The 15,855-nt window shown below is 38.5% G+C and overlaps 1 long non-coding RNA gene across 1 annotated transcript in view; it reads right to left on the reverse strand.

Moving 5' to 3' along the window:
- Positions 1 to 4,109: 4,109 nt before the first annotated feature.
- Positions 4,110 to 15,855, reverse strand: part of LOC147143690 (uncharacterized) — a 141,801-nt gene continuing 130,055 nt past the window's right edge. The window contains exons 4-5 of the long non-coding RNA XR_015087819.1: positions 4,362 to 4,491; positions 4,110 to 4,219 (exon numbers count right to left, since the gene is read on the reverse strand). This is a non-coding gene — a long non-coding RNA (uncharacterized LOC147143690). The remainder of the gene's footprint in view (positions 4,220 to 4,361; positions 4,492 to 15,855) is intronic.

Here is a 15,855-nt window from a genome sequence, read left to right on the forward strand (position 1 = left end):
ATAGATTGGATGAATAAATCCATCTTCGGATTGGACTGGTGATCTTTTTTTAAAAACTTTGTGATCGGTTTTGAAAACGTCATTGTGTAAAGCCTAAGAAAAAAAACTCTTAATTCCTGAATTATGTTTTAGTTTTTAGGCTTGTAAAATATCACTCTCTTAAAATAATGGCCCAAGTCATATTCTGATATAAAAAATGCTTTAAACATCTCAGGATGCTGGCCACCTCTGATAAAATCAATTCATCTACACCTGAAATGAAATTATTAATATATAGACGGTAATCAATCTTTGGTTCATTTTTTCGTGATTTCTGAAAAAATGACTCAGGCCATTAATTAGGGTGACGCTTTGGAAAACAAATCTCTTTACACAGATAAAACATTTGCACAAATGCATTGAGGAATTCAGTGGTTGCTGTCCGAAATGAATCATAAATTGAAGCGACAGTTATGCCAAATATTTAACAAAGTCACGGACAACCTAATTTTGTATAACGTACACCGAAAGGCAAGATTTTACAGCATTTGGGCCTCCTATTGAGCCTCCTATCAGCAGTGGTCACTGTCTCGCTGCTGTGCGCCCTAAGGCCAAGCTGATGGTGGCACTCTCGTACATCTGTTCACGTTACAGCAGCACTTTCATTCCTGCTGTGGCATCAAAACCTCAACGCGGTGATTAATGAGGGGCAGGACAGGTTGTGCCAACACAGCATGCCACCCAATAGTGCGTCTGTGTGCGTGCGTACACATTTTAGGGTTGCTGTGCTAGGGGTTTGCGGTCAACAAATTGCAGCAGATGAATTATAATTGTGGTTGAAGTTTGCAATGCTGTACAGCTGCACTGCACCATAACTGATTCTTAATATGTTTTGTTTATTAATCTATATGAGTTCAATATCAAAAACAGTTGTCAGTGTCACGCAGTGACGTTCTACTGCCTGCAACTACAACCGCAACTATGAAAATCCATCTATCCATTTTCCATAGCAATTGTAAATACAAATACTTAAGTAGATTTTCCGGTAGGCTACCTGTAGTTGACCTTTTTATTTTCCTGATGATTCTTTACTATTACTCCCTACTTTTGAAAACATGTCTGTACTTTCCACTCCTTACTTTGTCAAAAAGGCTTGACACGACGTGAAAGGGATGTAAATAGAGGTAAAGTCAACTATAGTGAAGAGATGAATTGACTGATTGAAATCTTGGAGATTTATGAGGTGGAAAAAAAAAAGGACAGCGTGATATGGACAAACGCGAATCACGGAGCTTTAATAACAGCAACAGATTCGGAGAAGCAAGATATTCCGCATCCATGGCCTTAATTAAAGAGAATTGTTGAATGATTTTTCTCGTCCTAAAAACCATTTTTTCAAAATTCTCTGTCTAATCTGAAAAACACATACAGGTAAATTGTATTTTTTTTTCAATTATCCTATTGGATAATTTAGCAAGTTTTCAAGTTTTTTAAATTCATGTTAGCAAAGCAACATTGTTTTGACGGCATACAAGCCTGAACCTGAACCGTTTCCTTCTCAGTACGAGCATTTTGAAAGTTAATAGAGGAGGGAAACTAATGTGCAGAGATCTGGGATACAAAATAACCTAATGAAATTTGGAGCAAAGAGGGACCGTCCCATACTATGTGGGTCAGTCTAACCCAACTTTATGGGTTGTTTTGTACAAAACTGAAAGTTGTGACCCAAGTAGTGTATTGTTCCCTTTTTGACCCAGATTGGGTTATTTTTTTTACCCAACCGTTTTCGGTGTATTTATTTTATTCATTTTTTTAAACTTTTATTTAAGTAAAGGAATTGAAACAATTAGTTATATTTGCACCAGAGTATTTATCTTTACACAAGTATCTGTACTTCTATTTAAGTACAGGGTGTGTACTTTTGCCACCTTCCGCCGCGCACCCTTCGTAACCACAAAACGTCGTATGTCTAGAAAGATCGTAAACCAAGGACCCCTGAACAGTACAGTACGTGCAACAACTTTCCGCCTTGCATATACACATTATAACCACCAGGGTGTGCTAGAGATCCGTTTATTGTACTTCCACATAAGCACGGATGCTAGTTTCAACTGCTCATAATCATAATGACGGTAATATCTTAAATTTATGTCGTAATGTCAATCAGTATTAGTGAAACAATCAATATAAATGCTACTGTTCAAGTTCGAATAGCAAAAAAAAAAAAAAAAAAAAAAGGCTAGTGACATTCCAAAATTGGATTCACAATACAGTATTTTGTAGTATATTGTGCAATGTAGTAATTCTGGCATCATTAAGAAGCTAATAGTGTCTCATCATGCGCCGGACAGTGTATCGCTGAGAACATGTGTCTTGGGAGGAGGCACATGATACAAATGAGCGCCATTCCACTGCTCATTTCCTCCACGGTCTTCCCTCTTTTCTTGTCACTGTTATGGTGCTTAATGAGGGAGAAGATGCTGTCTGTGCTGTCGAATGCTGACACAGTGTAAGGGGGCTTCTCTCTGGCTTTGTACAGCATGCAGCTCACTACTTTCACGTGTAACTGGGCATATTATTCCTAATTATAGCCGCAATTCAGGTATCTTTGCTTGGCCTTGTTGAGGTCCTGCATGACTTATGGGAAATGGACTTTGTAAGTGTTTGTATACAAAAATGTGTTTGTGAGGCTGGAGTCCTGGCCGACCCAAGTATGATGTTAAATAACCACGTAAATCTTCTGTTTTCTGCCAAGTTCTGATGTGTCTTTGAGTGAACTGTTTTGGCTAATTTACATAACACGTGGAGTTCCTTCAGCCATGACACAACCTGCTTGCCTGGACGAATAATGTCACTGTAATAAAAACTGTACTTGGGCTCAGCAGTATATGGGATAGTTCGCTTGAATGAGACAGGAAAACAAGAAATAGGGCGTGCAAAGTGAGATCATTCTTTATCCTTGGGGAACTTTGACGAAAGCCACTCATAGTCATGTTGTTAAGACATGTTTGACACCTGTTGAATTGTTTTAAATCTCTTAAAATAGGAACGCATAATATGCCTCCTTTAAGAAATATTCACTTGGCCTTGCTGAGAGCCATCATTGATTTCCTTTTGCTACTGACACAGGCTAGAAATAAATTAAGGTTTAAGCAGTCAATCCACAACACGATTGCCTTAACTTATACAGTGCCGTACATTATATTGTGTATTGTGTGAGTGTTTTTATGTTTTAAGATAACCATCTAACCTACAAATGTGGGTCTGTAGTAACCTAAACCTAAATAAACCCTAGTAAGTAACCCTAACAACCTAGGGCTAGTTAGTAAAACCTCAGGTGTTGGGATAGGGATACTATGTTTTGCAATCTTCTGTGTACAAATATTTACAAAATACTGTTTAGCCTCCCAACCCACAGATTCTGATGAACTATTATTATTATTTTTAAGGAAATAAGAAAATACATAAACGTTTGGGGTATTTCTGGCAGCATAACGCAAAAGCACACGCTTTTATTGTTTCCGTTCAAGTCAGATGTAGTGACTCACTTTTCTCACCTCGACCTTTAGGGAAAGAATGAGAAACGCACAGTCACCAGACAGGTAATAAACCATAATAGAACATGACAGCATCACCAAAAGAAAATAAGAATGCCTAAGAAAAATCAAAACACTCATGGAGTCATTAATCCTTTAGATCGGTGGTTGTCAACTATCCTCACCCTGGGAACTACATTTCCCTATTGTTGCCAAGTCGCGACCCACTTTTATAGAAATTAGAACAATAAAGAAAAAAGCAATTTTGAAAAGCAGCCTTTGTAAATATGTGTATTGTATTTCAAAAGCAGAACTACACGTGGTTACATGCAGAGATTGCACTTTACCGTATTTTACCCTTCCGTCACCGTCCCTCCGTCCTTATTCACAAAAATAATCGTCCTGTGTCCGTCCTTGTCCTTTTAAAGTGCTTCTGTCCTTAAAATAAAATAAAATAAAAGCATCTGTGCATAACGCCGTGGGAGAGAGGTTAACGGCAGATGTTTCATAATTCATAAAGACATTTTAAATCTTATCATGTGGCTAATTTTGTATTCACATCCACTTACTTAGGTAACGGCCAATCACAGCTCACCTGTTTTCTGAAGCGGAGCCATGACTGGTCACTAGCAGAGCCCCGAGCAACTGTGATTGTCATTTTCACTTGACAGTAGTGACAAAATGTCCACCTCCTGAAATACAGCCTGTGTTCCACAAACACAATATTAATCGTAATGCCGTAATGTTTCGACTACTGGCGCTGCATAGAACATATTCTTATTAAGAACATTTTGGGGTTGACTTCCCCTTGCAAAAAAGAGCCACAGAATTTCACATAAATCTTACCACTGATCTTTTAAAGGCTCAGCTTGCGAATGTCATATGACCAAACCCAGAAATCAGATGAGCCGTTAGGCACTGTCAAGTCATTTTCGGTTGACAGCCAAGTGGCAGTACAAGGTAAAATGGCCGCCCCCTGAAATGGATAAATAGAACGCATAAAACATATTGTCAAGATTTTTTTGGACTTGACTTTCTCTTCAAGGCAAAGAAATATAGCAGAAGATACAGTATATTCATGTCATGCAGTACTACCACTGAGACTATTTCTGCTTTCATCTCATCTGTGTAGGGTGCAACGCCACACCTTTATTTAGGTTCTAAAAGTCAGTTTAGAGTTATGGATGCTAAATCATTCTTTTAAAAACATGGTCCACCAAATGGTTGAGCTGGCATGTGATTATTTGCTGTGTTAATGTGCTCCGTTGTTGGTCAAACGGGTCATTAAAGGGCAAATTGGACCTTATTAGATATTGTGCCGGTGAGCGCATATTCTTTACAAAACGAACGACTGATTAGTAATTGCAAATTCAATCAAGCTGTAAAGTCAATGTGAAAGGTGACCAGTTGTTATTGTTGGGTTTTGGAGGTCAACCAGCAAAGTGTCATCAGATAGCTATAATCAAGTCTTTCACATATCATTACACTTGAAGGGATAAAACCCTGCTAATCCCATTGAAGATCCAATAAGTGTCCTCTCACACAGGTTGACTTGTTCCTTGTGTGTGTGTGTGCGCGCGCTCACATGTGGGCATATGGACAGGCCAGAAAAGTAATTCTTCATGTTGATAGACAACGATTGTCCTTCAACCGCACGACCACATTTGGTGTCTCCCCTCTCTGTCCTTCTCTTCATCTTCCTGCTCTCTGTCTCTCTCTCTGTCTCTCTGTCTCTCTCTCTCTCTCTCTCTCTCTCTCTCTCTCTCTCTCTTTCTCTCTCTCTCTCTCTCGCTACTGTGAAAGACTTTTCGCCCTCCTGCCTGCCATTGCTGCTGGCTTGGGGATTAACACTCTGCTTTGGGCTTTGATTGATAACACTTCTGTCACTCTGTCCCTTCCTGTCTGTCCTGCTTCCCGCTACCTTTGTTTTCTTGCATTAATATTAACAGCGGTTCGACTACTTTACACAGTATGACTGTTAAGAAAATGTTACTTAAAACATTGCCTCTGCAGTTTGATCTAGGATCACATTATTTCAATGAATACATCAATTCATCATAAACTTTAATGAGGACACACCTGGTCCACAGCACAAAATAACCCTAAAGTCAAACAACGACAAACATTAATGAAATTGCAGTTAAAGTTAACCCCCCCCCCCCATTACTTTCACTATTTCCTATGCAAATATTTCAGAATATATCAGAAAATGTGTGCGTGGAAATCCCTGAAAAATTAGATGGACTGCTTTGGAATTTTATCGACAGTCATTACATCCTTATTAAAAGAGGATGTAATTGTTTTCACAATTTCCCCAAAAAAAGAGGTCTCTGACTTCCTTCTGCCGAAAAACAAAAGATTAAAAAATGACAGCATGGTTGACATCAACCACTTGTCATGCTCACTTTATTAGTACATTTATATATAGTGACTTTTCCAACCCCTTTAATGCTTGTTTTCCCCAAAAAGCGACCAGCAACAAATGTAGCATTTTTTTGTGCTGTTGATGGACATTTCTGGAGCATCTCTTCACCACTCTCAGAGTAGTGTTTATTTATTTTATCCAATCCACTACCGTCTAATTTAACGTCCCCTCCACAAAGTGAGCACCCGAAAAGAGTCGATTGCATTTTCACTTGAAAAGGCAGCACTTCATCACACAGTCACCACATTACACTTTGTCACTACCACACATTGCCCATCTATCTATCTATCTATCTATCTATCTATCTATCTATCTATCTATCTATCTATCTATCTATCTATCTATCTATCTATCTATCTATCTATCTATCTATCTATCTATCTATCTATCTATCTATCTATCTATCTATTTGCCATTGGGCAGCGAGAGTGTTAGCAGAAGGGATGTGACCCAGTGATCTTCTCCACGACAGATAGAACCAATCTCGCCATTCCCAGACACACCATCTATTCATACTTACCTACTACCCTTGTGTGTGTGCGTGCGCGTGTGCGTGTGTGTATGTAATGATAGCTGCTGCTGCAGATGCAACTCAATGTGTCTGTGCTTAAAAGCCATTACGTGTCATGAGTGGATTTATGTGCTGTCAGGTGTGTGGTTGTGCATGTGTGTCCCACCAGATATGTTACCACCAACTCGGCCAGCCAGTTTGGTATCTGATGTAGCTATAAATGTCAATTCCAGTCTCAGATTAGGAGAACAAACTCAGGCGAGTGATGAATTTATTGGCTTTTTTTTTTTTTCTCCTAGCCTTTTTCATCCAACATTTTATCTCCGCTCGTGTTTCTAGCAATATATTGCAAAAATAAGTTGGTCTGCGTAGTGAAAATGAAAAGGCCTTGCAGTAAAATCCATTGTGTGACCGTAGAGAATGTTTATATTGATACCGTGGAGGCTTTATGAGCTAGTGTATTTCCAATAACTACAACTAGACATCCTAATACGATGTATAACACTCTGCATTACAGAGGTAATTGGCTTTGGCTTTGCAAGTTAAACAAGTTTGTCTGTGTCACGGTGTAGGGACGACGGTATCATTGTCCTTGCAGAACAACACTGCGCCTTTTGAGATACAAGATGGTCTCTCATTTAGCTTATATAAGCAAGCGGTTATGATTTTGTTTGGTAATAACACTGCATGGAGGGGAAACAATGACCTCAAATACACACACATGCACACAGTTGGTGTTTTGGGGGGTGGGGGGGAGCGATGGTAAATGAAGCGTGAAATGAGGAGTCGGAGGTGTTCGAACAGACGATGGCTGGGGAACCTCCACAGAAGACTGACAGCAGCCAGGTCAACATAGATCAAGACAATCAGAAAAAAAGTTCACTGCATTAGTCCACCCCCAGGTGGACAAACATTGTTTCCCAACCTGCACCACACCTGACAGGCATCCAACAACTGCAAGGGGCGAAAACAAGTTCCCTGTGGTGCACCAGCCGCACACTGAGTGACGCAACTGAACGCCACCAAACAATTCATTTACGTTGCTCGTTGTGCAACTAGTTTTCAAAGGTTGCAGTCGCACACCGTCTATTAACTACCTATTGCAAAGAATGGTGTCAGCACAGATATAACGGCCAATACAAATACCAGAATACCAGGTTATATTACACACAATCTTTCGCAAAAAAACAAAAACAAAAAAGAGAGCCAGCCCACCAAGTCAAATGGCAGATTTGTATAATATTAAAATAAACAAAACCAAAACAGACCAAGAACAATCTTTTCAAAGCCCTTTCCACCATTAATGTGACCTCTAACATCTTAATTGAAAAACAACAACAAATCCTAATACAATTTCTCACTTTGCTGATGACAGTTTTCATTGTATTTGATGTTAATAATTAAGGCCTTGGAAATTCTTTGGTACCCTTCTCCTAACTGACACCTTTGAACATTGAGATCCCTCTGATGTTGTGGAAAATCTCTGTCATGGCTTGTGCTTCATGATGTGACTATAAAAATGTCAGGAAAAGAATACTCAGACATATGGGCTTTATTTGGGGTTACTAAAACACACATTTAATGGTGGGAGTTGTGTGCGGATTCCCATTTGAGTTTAAATATGATTGGTTTATTACGAACACAGCAACATCACCAGCTATAAACGGATGTGCACACTTTCGCAAACTCAGTATTTCAGTTGTTTGTTACTTTTTCTTTCTGCATACAGTAGAGGTGCCTCATGTGTGTACAAACCGGAAGAAATAAATGCATCTTTTGCTGTCTCGACCCACCTCTGGCATTTTGTTTTTGTAGGTTGTGTGATAAGCATCCTCTACTACACTCGAATACGATTTTATGCTTCTAATGTTCATCTGAGGAGGTGTAATATGGATTGAGCAATGAGGAGCGTAGTCCAACACTAAAATGAAGTGTTTTTTTTCCCCCTTTACTGCCCACTGCAAACACGATTATCCTGGTCTTGAGTGCCATATAGGGTCACTACTGAAGACAGCCACTGGCTTTCTCTCCACCAATTGAGTCCATTACAATCGCCTCTTATCTGCTCTAATATGCTCCGCTGTTAATGAATAATCAGTCTCGTTAATGTCTTGCTAATTAATGGCCCATCAGCCTCTTCCGAGTGGCAATTAAGTGCCAGTCGAGGCGTCTAATTGGCACGCTTTCTGAACTGGGACCTCTGGGACGGAGAAGGTGAATTATTGCCTTGTCATGGTTGTAGGAAGGACGTTTAAGAGGAATGCTGACTCGCTTGTTTAATAAAACGTATCATCTCGTTAACCCGCGCGGCAGTAAATTGAATCGTAGTTTTGCTTGAGTGATTCTGTCAGAGGACAAAGTGAATTAAAGAGCGTTTGGACCTTACACAACAGCGTTGGCAGAGACGCCACAACAGGGCGAGCAACCCGGGCAATGGCCTATGGCCGCGAGCTGAAGGGGAGCCCCGAGACATGGCTGACGTGTGTGTGCTGCTTTAGACATCATCTTGGCTGGCTGGCTGGCTGACTGGCTGGTGGGTAATAGGGAGCCCCAAGACATGCTGATAATGTATTGTTTCATATCAACCACACAAACGGAAAGCTCAGAAAATTTAAAACGGGTCACCAACTTGGTGGTACCAGGTAGACCCCAAGGATCACATGAGTAGCCCGCAGGACTGGTCTAAAAATAGCCGGACAATGTGATTTTTTAGTAATATGATTATTTGACATTAAACACAGGCTGAGATTTATAGAAATAAAGTGCTGCATATTGATATTTACCTGTTTTCTAATTATTGTAAGAAATCATTAACATGGCTTCACTTAAATGAATATCATTAATCTGAGCAAACGTGTTATTGCAGTAGTGTGTAGCAAAATGGTAGCCCTTTAGGGCCCTCAGTACCCAAGAAGTAGCTCTTATTTAAAAAAAAAAAGTTTGGGACCCCTGGGTTATACTTTGCAGTATATAAGAAAATTGGTTATTTTTTTGTACCTTTTTGATATTTGATGATTTTTCTGCCTTCTTGTGTGGCTGCAATTTGATCCACTCTTCAACAACTCAGCATGTGGATGCGTCATTTACCACCCCAAAAAAACAGAACGATGACGACTGTGAGAGGGGTAAAATTTACATTAAAACATATTAATGCATTTTCGAAACAGTTAGTTACGTTATGTTTCATTACTTAGTGACGTTACATCAAGCTGGGTTACAATAAGATGTCGCCCCGGTCTTTGTTTTCTGCGGCTTTGGTCCAGATGATCTTAATGTGATCTTTGTCTATTGTTTTGAGAGCAACAACATGCAAGTACACCGGCTAAACCAACATATGCGTGGCTGTGCAGATAAGACGCAGTTATTGCACATAAGCGAGCTTTTTGTCATCAGCTTGAGCTGCAAACAAAGCAACTGCATGCGCCTCACGCAGCGCTCATGATGAACTCTTTTGTTAATTAGTCTTACAGAGAACAACTTGCAGCATACAGTAGATAGCGTAAAAAAAAAAAGCAAAATTGAAGCTAGAATCCTGAGATGGTGTTCACATATGGCAGGTTGCTGGCTGCAAGCGGCTCGGTTAATTAGCGAGACTGTTGAAAAGAAGCGAACTAGCCAAAGGTTTAGGGCAAAGTTGAAGGCGCGAGGAGCCAAGCCGATATACAGTAATACAAGCTAACGGGTGTGTGAGGCGTCAGGTTTCATTCTCATATGGCTGACTGGTTGCTTCAAGCTGTTGGATAATGAGTGACAGCGAGGCAGAGGCGGAAAAGGAGCGATAGGGAATGGTGAGGAAAGAGCAAGGTAAGGTGTCTTTTATAATGAGGGGACAGAAGAGACAAACAGCAAAGACAAAGGGTGCGTTTGGCAGCTACTGTATGTGCACGCACACACATGCGTGCACACACACACGCACAAGTGGCTTGGAGCATCTTGGGATAATAAGAAACACAGCGTTTTTCTAATGAGAAACAACAGCTGAAGCACCGATGGCAGAGGAGAGAATGAGGAGGGTTGGAGGCAATGGAGAGCTCCACTTACTGTACGAAACAAGCCTCTGCACTGAATTACAACATTGCAACGCGATACTTAATGAAATCAAGTAACAGATGGAGGTGTTTAATGCATCCCTGACCAAAAAGTGGAGTGCAATGGATGATGGGTATGTATTGTTCATACCATTACGTGAACATACTTTGACTTTTCCAGGCAAGGCCCGCTTCGTTGGCACACATTCCATTTCATAATTACAGTGGACTCTTACGCCGAACACAATCTGTTCCGCTTTTTCTCATTTCCAAAACCCCATGATTGGTCGTTACCTGAGCCATGAGCGGTTGTGATGTCATTTTCAGTCGACGGAAAATGGCCGCCCCCGGAGATGGCTAAAAATGGAGGGGGTAATATATTTTTCCATTTCATCTTATTTTTGGAAACATTTCAAGTGACACATACCTGATGTGGCTGTGTTTACATTCAGCGAACACATGAAACAAGCAGTATATACAAACACACCTTTCGTGTAAGTACGGTCACTATGAATAGCTCTAGTAACTGTAGCGAAAACTCTGCAGCAAACAATGATAAACACATAATTTAAAAAAATGAGTTGAGTCTTTCCCCATTGATTTAAATGAGGGTAACCCCACTCTACCGCACTGGCTGCCATCTGCAATTATTTTGCTCATTTAATCAATCGACACACACACACACATATACGCACACACACACAAACTTCTCTTGTGAAATGTATTTACATAATATTAATTGAACATCTTTCACTGTAGTTTATATATATATATATATACATACATACATACATATATATATATATATATATATATACACATACATACATATATACATACATATATATATACACATATATATATATATATATATATATATATATATATATATATATATATATATATATATATATATATATATATATATATATATATATATATATATATATATATATATATATATAGTACCCGTCTGTAAGCCGGTCCGCCTCTAATTTTAAACGGTCGTTTGTCGGCGAGTGCGACAAAACCTTCACTCGCGCCAAGGTTAAGTAGAGATTGCTCAAGTAGTTCCTGCTACCAAATAAAAACATAAGAAAACCTCGCCTCCTATGTGAATGTTTATCTGAATAAGTGTATCAAAATAAAAACCAAATAATGATAACAATACAGGATCGACAAAGCCGTGTATTTCAGTTGTGTGCATTAAACTAAAAGGTTTGTTTTACCCTTTATAGCAATGTGTCGTCAGTGTGTCACTGAGGTGTGTGTGTGTGTGTGTTCACAGAACTGAAAAGCCACCTTTTTTTTCTTGATGGATAAGCACTTTGTTGTCCTTGGGAGACTGCTGGTGCTTGGCTGCTCGTGCACGCTCACCAGGCGCTGTTACGCTGAGCCGTGCACGTGAGGTGACCTTGCCCTGCCTCTGAACACACACTCCAAATGACGTACCTTTGGGGGCCGACACACAAGCTCACACACACACACACACACACACACTCCCACGCGCGCACACACACGTACACACACAATATCCCCTGTGATGTTTCCAAATGACAGATGTTCTGTGTTGTTCACTCTAATGTGCCAGTATAACCATAAAGTAGCACATTTACACCCATGAACACACAAAAAACTATTACAAATTCTTCACACTTAGCACACACACATGCAAACACCCCCACGCACACACACACGAATATACGCAAGTGTTCATCACTTCAGAGGACAGCGTCTTTACCTAAACGAATGTAAAAAATAAATTATAAGGTTCTGTTTCATGCCCTGAAAGTGTTTCAACATCCCCCCCAAGTAACACACATGCAGTTTTAAGTACCTTTTGCTGTCAATATTAGAATGCATATTTTACTGACGTAATGTACTGTATCTTATGTCCATTATCCTAAAATACAACATACATTCCATTCTAACCCTATACACAATTTTGAAAATGGATGTAGCACAAATTATTAATACTAAGTGTTGATCACCAACTTGACAGAGGATATAAAAAGTCTACACACCCCTGTTCAAAGGCCAGGTTGATGCGATATAAAAAGCATTGAGAGCAAGATAAATAAAACTTACTCCACCATCATTGTGACCTACGGTATATAACCTTTATAATTCAATTGTAAAAACAGTAGGGAAGTAAAAATACACAACTGAGATAATGAGGTTGCACAAGTGTGGACACCCTCCTATAACTAGGAATGCGGCTATCTTCAGGATTGACCAATCACACTCCCAAATAAAGTTCAGATGCTCTAGTAGGCTTTTCCTGACTGTCTTGTTTTTGCTTTCTAGCAGAAGCTTGAAGGTTTTATGCAAAACGAGGATGCCACTGTCACATTTTCAAAGGCTAATGGTAACGCCAGTGGTAGAATGTTATCACTGAGCCACAGTTGCAACAGCTGCAGTCCAACTGAAAAGTAGAGGTTTCCAACTACCGTAAGTAACTGTTTACTTTTCCCAAAGAGCACTGGTCAACCCAAGCGACTTGCCTTTTATCAGTAACCAGCAAATTGTGTTGCTGGATGGGTGTTACAGATAGAACAATTTAATGACCGCCGAGATAAAAGTGTTGCTGGGTGTGAAAGTTGTTCTTTTAAGTCCAGATGTTGACCTTGCTTAACAGCCCTACAGCTGCTCTAACAATGGGCTGAAAATAACCCCAGGGTGTTACCATGGTTATCAGGTCTGTACTGACAGATGCTCATTAGAACAAACAGGAACACAAACACAAACATTCACAACTGATAATAGGTTCTTAGAGGAAAAGTTCAACTTTCGCTCTGCTGGAATCTATAACAGATTTCTGTGTACTGTCGGCTTTGCACAGCGAAAGTTAAATTAACAGTGTGCAAAGTGGACAATGTGCAAAAATATTGTTTTTTTTAAAAGTAAAATCGTTTTGCTAATGCAGTTAACCGCCACAACCAGATCACTTATACCCATTAAACTAGAAATTAAACGGTCTTTTGCAGGGCAAATCCCGAAAATGAGATGCCACGCTCTACCCACATTAGATGGCATAACCCAAAAAAGCACTGCAATTTAGCGTCGTCCATCTGTCTAGTATACCTCCTTCCAATTGGGGCTTGTTTGGGTGAATTCCTTTGTAGGAGTTTGTCAAAGTAAAAGTCCTGGAATCCACCCAAAATGGCTGACTTCAAGTTGAATTTCAAAGGACTATATCTATCTATCCATCTATCTATATAGTTTAGGTCGGAGGTATAAATAAATAAATAAATACAATATTTGGGGGAAATGTTGATATATATATATATATATATATATATATATATAAAACTGCTAATGTACACGCCATTTACCATTTAATGTTGTTCTGCAAATAAAAGATTACTTTTTTCTACTTTAATGATTAAGATAATCAAGTAATCAAACAAATGTAAAGGTCGAAGATAACCTAAATAAACATGAAATGCTAATTTGATTTATTAAGCAAAAAAAAAAAAATCAAAGCTACCTGACCCTGTGTTAAAAAGTACTTGAATTAACTGTGGCTAATCTCACATTTTTCAGTTCATTTTCACTTACCACAGACAATGCTCGAAAACGCTCCAGTGTTGCTGAATTAACACAATCCTGCAAGGAAGATTGGGCCAAAATATCTCCACAGAGATGTGAAGGACTCATTGGCAGTTAGAGAAAACACTTGATTTCGGTTGTTGCTGCTGAGAAGGGCTCACCCATGTAGATTTGGATTTTATTTCTCCCTTAATAATAAAAACATTAATTTAAAAACTGTGTTTTGTGTTTACTTGTGTTGTCTTTGACTATTTAAATTTGTTTGATAATGGGAAACATTTAAGTGTGACAAACGTGCAAGTTCCCATCCAGTGAAAATAAGATACGGTACTATGTCTCCAAATTTTGTCATTTATAAAACACAAATAAAAATATTCATTTTTTTCGAGTAAAATGTAACCGACTACAATTTTACAGTGCTTTTTTTACATTTATTTTTTAAGACATTTGCTGCAGAAGTGTATTTTGACACACACATGTTTTGTCACAGTGAATATATAAAAGCTAGCGGCAGGTTACACTGTTAAAAGCATTAGCATAGAGTAGTGGTTGTGAGCAGGCAGACAGGTGTTAATGATCCTCAGAGGACTCCCATACTTATTCATGGATTCACTTCAGCCTAATTCCTCTCTCCATCCAAATGTGTGGTGATGGCCCGCTCAGGTTTGATGTAGCTTTACTGTTCGTCAGGTAGCGTGAGCAGACACACCGTGTCATGTGAAATTTTCATCATCATTTCTCATGAGGGGGCTCCTGTCTTGATTGTTTGTCTGCTAAGGAGAGACACTGATAGATTTCGCTCATCATTGATCTATTGAGTTCAATTGTTTTTTCGTCACGCATTCTAAAATGTTTCCGTCACCTCATTGCCAAGCAGAACTCAAGAATATTTGCAGTCCACTAAAAGTGGGGTTGTTTGTGGGAAAATGTGAAAGTGAAATGATTGTGTGGATCCAGGATTGTCTTTTTTCTAATTATACTTTTCACACTGCGCTTGGGCACACGGCGCAGTGTGCCGTGGACCGACCCATTCATTGTGTGTGCTCCCACGGGACAAAAGCAAAAGCGCCGTGGTAGGCACTAAGTATTTATTTATTTATTTATTATTCAGTTAATTTTAAGTTTAAGTTATTATTTATTTCTTTATTTGTTATTCAGTTAGTTTTAAGTTTAAGTTATTATTTATTTCTTTATTTGTTATTCAATTAGTTTAGATTCATTTTTAGAGCAGGTTTATTTTTTTTAAATACTGGGATTTAGTTTAGCTTTTTAAAATATTAGTTTTAGTATTAGATTTATTTTTTATGTATGTATGGAGTATTTGTCTTGTGCAAGATAAAAAAAAAAAAAAAAAGTAAAAGTAAACATTTTTTTCCCAAACGACTGTTTCCTTCAGTAAGAACATACAGCAAAACCGAAATAAATAATAATATAAAATATAATATAATATAATAATCTAAAATAAACCCTGAAATCTCATGTATGATATTAATTGAGATAGACAAAAATAAAGGATGTTATCACCATAATTAAAATTTGTTTTATTAACGTAAGATTAGTTTCAGTTAGTTTTTATAAAAATTATTTTTGTTTTTATTTTATTTCATTAATGAAAATGCTTTTTTCAATTGTAGTTGTAGTTATTTTGTTAGTTTTCGTTAACCTATAATAACCTATTGTAGGTAGGCTATTATATCTGTGATTTTTCAATTTGAAACCTCATTACGAGACGAAGCATAAGAATTTTGACATTTCTTCAAAATTCAATGGTGTGAACAACAACCAAAAAATGCTCATAGTCATGACACAAGAAAAAGCCAAAAA

This window comes from Filicampus tigris, chromosome 8 (genome assembly GCF_054856515.1).
Source record: "Filicampus tigris isolate MCC_2025a chromosome 8, RoL_Ftig_1.0, whole genome shotgun sequence".
In the NCBI taxonomy this organism is placed as follows: domain Eukaryota; kingdom Metazoa; phylum Chordata; class Actinopteri; order Syngnathiformes; family Syngnathidae; genus Filicampus; species Filicampus tigris.